The 6,000-nt window shown below is 34.1% G+C and overlaps 1 long non-coding RNA gene across 1 annotated transcript in view; it reads left to right on the forward strand.

Annotated features, from left to right (window-relative positions):
• The window catches only part of LOC139519728 (uncharacterized), a 41,058-nt gene extending 35,913 nt beyond the window's left edge, over positions 1–5,145 (forward strand). The window contains exon 2 of the long non-coding RNA XR_011663660.1: positions 4,834–5,145. This is a non-coding gene — a long non-coding RNA (uncharacterized lncRNA). The remainder of the gene's footprint in view (positions 1–4,833) is intronic.
• Positions 5,146–6,000: the final 855 nt, after the last annotated feature.

Here is a 6,000-nt window from a genome sequence, read left to right on the forward strand (position 1 = left end):
GATCAAGCTACATGCTCCAGGTGTAACTGACCAGAACTGAATTATGTTCACTTCTATTGAAATAAAATCTATTGGTTGAATTTAAATGTCTAAGTGATTAACTATCTTTTTGTCATCTCATAATTGATGAAAGATGAACCTTCATTCCTATTGCTTCTTCTGCTTCTGTCAGATAATAGCCATAATCAACAACTGATTATACTGCCATGGTTTGGTGCGCATATTAGACCACCCCTCTCCCCAAAAATTTTAAATAAAATTTAATTCAGCTTTGTCATATGATACATATACATGCCTCATACATTTCAGATCTTTTCATTCATTTCATTCATTTATTAATATATAAAAAAGTGCAATTTTGGGACCTTTTTTGGCTAAAAAATATGAGATAAGTGTAATATGCACTTTTAAAACGATTTCTGGCGTGAGACATGTATATTTTGTATAGTTCCTGAAAAGTGTAAGGGTTTGACTTTTTTGATGCTGTATTCTCCCTATTAATTAATTGTCTTTCATAAAATGATAGTACGGATTTAAAGCTATGTACTGATAAATTTGATGTAGGACTTTTCAGTAAAAAAAGACATGGACAATTCTCGCTGGTTTGTTGTGAAGTTTAGTTATCATAACCTCACATATTACATGTTGTTAACAAGATATAAGTCGGGTATTCGATGAAATTTACAATATGAAGGACACGAGCTAAATAAGACAAACAAGCAATATTTATTCAAATGTTTGGTTGATATGTTTCACCCAACAAAATTAAGCGGGGAAGTGAGGGATTCCAAATCAACCAAAGGCTACGAATGAGTCTGAAATGACAACAAATTTATGAATGACGGTCGAAAAATGGAGACTTAAAGGCTACTTCCAGCAGGCAGGTTGCAGTCTGGTCTTGAAAAAAGTATTCAACATATATCAGTTCGGCAAAACAGACATACCGGTCAGACATGCAAACCCCGGCCAAAAAAAAATACGCCTGATTTTATTCATCATGTTTATTTAATGCTAAATAAGGCTGTTGGATTTTTGTTTCTAGTAGCAAAAAAATGGACAAGATTATTGTTTTCAATCCAGATACGGCCAGAATTTTTGTTTAATGCAAAAATCAGACTCAATTTTTTATCTCTCATATCAAATGGTTCGTACTTTAGACTTTAAATCTATCTAGAGCTTATACTGACTGGGGATCATTATTCAACTGTTATTTTGAAATAGGATGCCGATCATAGGGCGCTACGAGTTAAACATGTTTTCGTAAATAATATTGGGGAGGAACTTTTTTTTCATGAGAGTGAACTAATATAGAGTATATACAGTGGCGGATCCAGGGGTTGGACCACCCCCCCCCTTTTTTTGGCCGATCAATGCATTTGAATGGGGACATATAGTTGAAACCCCCCATTTGACCTGGGTTGGGAACCCCCCTTTTTTAAAATGGCTGGATCCACCACTGGTATAACTGTTTGGTGGAATAATGATATAGAAGTCAATACTTTCTTGCTCAATCCTGTGTCACCTTGAAGGTGTTAAGATTGTCATGCTCAGCCCAGGGGCGGATGCAGGAATTTTCGAAAGGGGGGGTGCTAACCCAGGGCAAAGGGGGTGCAGGGGGGGTGCAAAACATATGTCCCGATACAAATGCATTGATCGGCAAAAATAAAGGGGGGGGTGCGCACCCCCGGAACCCCCCCCCCCCCTCGATCCGCCACTGCTCAGCCTAAGCAATTTGTGACAGTAATTTGAATTTTAAAATGACTGAGTGACGTTTTGTCGACACACTGGTCAACTCCACCATAGTGAATCACATGACTTTCAGTTCAGTATATACCAGCGAAAAATATCTTTATAAATGAAGAATTGTCACATAAAAATTAAAAACACGGGAAATGGCAAAGTTCACGTCGTCTAGTCTGATAAATCAATTTACAAAAAAAAAAAAAAAAAAAAAAAGTCCAAGCAAAAGGGGGGCCCTCTACGCCCCCTCTGGATCCGCCACTGCTGTTTTCTTATATTAATTGGTTAACTTTAATCCTAGCATTTGCCGGTCTACTCGACTCATTTGAATTTGTCAACTTTTATTGGCATGAGAAATTTGGACTTGAAATGAATATTTTATATGGTGAATCGAAGGTAACAATAAAAGACATTAATCTAGCCATAAACAGAAGGGATGTGAAAAGTCTGCTTATTAAATACAGGTTAAATACCCTAAATATACTTAAACTTCGTTCTTCTTTTTGTGGTATCCGGTTATCCATCAGATTGTTTAGTTTACTAACTACTGCGCATGCGTACTAGGATAAAAATATCTTTAAAAAAATATTTATAAAAGAATAGTACCAGCAAAAAATAAATAAATTCTAACATGACATGTGGTTAAAACTATTTACATACCTACTAAGGTTTACTGTTCAATATTGTAGATAATTGTAGGTGTCAACTTTTCTCTAAAATATTTAGTGTAGCTAACGTGGGAGAGGGGGAGGAGGAGGTCACATTTCAGTGGCGAATCTAGAAAATTTTCATACTGAGTGGGGGCCTACTGGCTGATTAAGAGGGGGCCGCTCCCGTCACGCTTTAAAAGTGATTCCCTATATAATCAACCAAATGTTGTTGTTTTTTCCAAAAGCCCCCCCCCCCCCCTAAATTTGGAAGCAGTTAATTCCATTGAGTAATGAGGGGAGGCAAGGGGGGTTCCAATAACAGCAAAACAGTAAATTGATTTGGCTTAAAACAGATAACAAGGAATTGAAAAGGGACAATAACAGATAACAGTAAATGAAATTTTACAATCAGTCCAACAAGGACCAATACAGTACAGTCAGTACATTTTATTATAACTGGTTGCATGGATTGCTAGGCCTTAACAGAGACATATATATTCACTTATTTTAAGGATATTTTGTCGAAAAATTAAATATTTGAAGCTGTTAAAGACACATCTTTATTTGCAGCAACAGTTTCTAATCTTCACTTTTCATTATGTGAACCAGTTAAAAAGCTATCGAAATATTGATAGTCAGGGTTCTCTTTCATGTAAATACAAAGAGGAGGAGTAGCACTTTTAAGTGTTAATGCTAAAGAAAAAGATGTCGTGTAATTCTCAAAGGCAACATTTCACTCACATGCTCAAACAAATGATACATATATACTATTTTTGTATTTTGTAAATAAGTATAAAAGAAGATGTGGTATGATTGCCAATAAGACAACTCTCCAAAAGAGACAAAAAGACACAGAAATTAACAACTATAATAGCTCATCATACCACCTTCGACTATGAGCAACAAACCAATACTGCATAGTCAGATATAAAAGGCCTTAAAATGACAAACGAAAAACAATCAAAACGAGAAATTTTACAGCTTGATTTATCTAAAAAAAAATAATAAACGAAAACAACCACTGAATTGCAGGCTCCTGATGACTTGGGACAGGCACATACATAATGTGGCGGGGTTAAACATGTTAGTTGGTGCCTAACCTCGGACAGTGGTGTAACAGTACAACAAAAAGTTTATTCATAATTTGGTCATTGAATTAAAATTATATACGTGTATCAAGGCTTTTTTTTTTTATAAAAAAAAATCCATATGATAAGTTATTGTAAAAGTTATACATTTTTAAAAGTGATTTTTAGTCAACTTTTATACAAATGGTCATTTTCACAAATTATAATTTGTACAAAAACTGTGTACAAAGTCAAAATACAAATTATAATTTATAAGAAAAATGTGTACAAAGTAAAAAAAAAAAAACTATAATTTGTACAAAATTTTACATCTAAAAACATGTTCACAGACAATGGAATTTATTACAAAGTTACTCAATAATGTATACGAGAATGGTCCTGGACCCGACTGTTTTTAAATATGTTTATGTGATGTTTGTTACTCCGGGAATCCTTCTACAAATACGTGACCTCCATATCACCAATGGAAAGACCCCAATAGTGATAATAAAAAGATGTGGTATGAGTGCCAATGACACAACTTTCCATCCAAATCACAATGTTCAATTTTCTTCAATTTCTACTTAAGATTGGCTGTCAAAATGCTTACATTCCAATTTTCAATAACAGTTAACAGCAAAACAATCTCACTATAACAGATAACAATAAAAATAATAGTCCTATAACAGATAACAATAAAAATAATAGTCCTATAACAGATAACAATAAAAATAATAGTCCTATTACAGATAACAAGGAATAAGACCATAACAGCTAATAGTAAATATATTTTCAGAATAACAGATAACAAAGAATTAAATTACCCCATAACAGCATAACAGTTAAACCCTTTGCCCCCCTCAGCCAAGATGACAATTAGCGATGAAAACTAACTTTGGCATCAATATTTAATGTTAATTGAATTGTAAATAATACAATTACATGTAGCAATCATTGTTATTTTATAAAGTGTTCTCATGCATATTATTGAAAAATATACCTATATGGTCCACATACTCATATGGTCCGGCCCGTTTATAACCAAACGAGTATATACTCATATGGTCATGACCATTATGGTCCAAATACTCATATGGTCCGGAACATATATATATAGACCTAGCTGTATTTAGACTTTGGCTAAAACCACAAAACGAGTATCCACGAAAACCAGTTTTTCTTAAACTCAAGTAAATTGGTACCTATATGAAAATAAAAGAATTTACAGGATCAATGACATATTTGTTCGTATATTATGAGAATCAGATGAAGGCAGATGAGCAGATGTGGTATGATTGGAAATTATCTAACTGATCAACCTTTAGTATATGTAGGATTATATCATAATTTATACCTTAAATTTCATTATTTTATAGGCACTGACAAAGGAGGATGAGCATCGAAAGAAAGCAGAGGAGTTATTAAAACTAGATGAGAGAAAACGTCCATACAATAGCATGAATGAGGCTATTGTTCCAACAGAAGAGGAATTAGGAGCATGGAGAATGAAAAACTTACGAAGTGACAATCCTATGGCTCATTTTAAGTCATAAATACTGTTGATGTGATCTGGGCAAAGTATATCTATGTTCCTGATGGGATACTAAATATATTGTTGATGTAAAATATTGTAAATAAAATAATGAAAATAAATGTTCTTCCTGATTATTCAGCAGGAGTAAACTATATTAGTTATTGACTTTCATTAATGATAAAGCGCACATTACAGATTTATTCTTCCCTGTTATTTTCAGATAAGAGTTCTGTAAATTTTATGCTGTATGTTAATTGTTTGATGACTCTATATTTTTTAAAGACCATTTCTTCAATGCAATCTATAATTTTTGTCGAGCCTGCGACTTTTGAAGCAGAAAGCTCGACATAGAGATAGTGATCCAGCTGTAGCGGCGTTAGCTGACTCCTTAAAAGCTTTATATTTTAGAAGGTGGAAGACCTAAATGCTTCATACTTTTATATTGAATCCTCATGTTACGAAGTTACCGTCAGTCACATGTCCAATGTCCTTGACCTCATTTTCATGGTTCAAAGACTACTTGAAAAAAAGTTCAGATTTTTGGTAAGGTTAAATTATCTCTTATTATAAGCAATAGGATAACTATATTTAGTGTACGTGTGTACCTTGCAATGTCCTCATGCCCGTCAGACAGTTTTTACTTGACCTCGACCTCACTTCATGGATCAGTGAACAAGGTTAAGTTTTGGTGGTCAATTCCATATCTCAAGATACTATAAGCAATAGGTCTAGTATATTCAGTGTATGGAAGGACTGTAAGGTGTACAAGTCCAACTGGCTGGTGTCATTTGACCTTGACCTCATTTTCATGGTTCAGTGGTTATAGTTAAGTTTTTGTGTTTTGGTCTGTTTTTCTTATGCTGTATGCAATAGGTCTACTATGTCTAGCTGGTATGTGTCATCTGATCTTGACCTCATTTTCATGGTTTAGTGTGTGCACTCTTGTTTGAGATTACAAGAGTGGGCATGATTGATTGTTATTTGTATGATACTTCAGTGAGGCTTGAGC

This window comes from Mytilus edulis, chromosome 4, assembly GCF_963676685.1.
Source record: "Mytilus edulis chromosome 4, xbMytEdul2.2, whole genome shotgun sequence".
Lineage (NCBI taxonomy): Eukaryota > Metazoa > Mollusca > Bivalvia > Mytilida > Mytilidae > Mytilus > Mytilus edulis.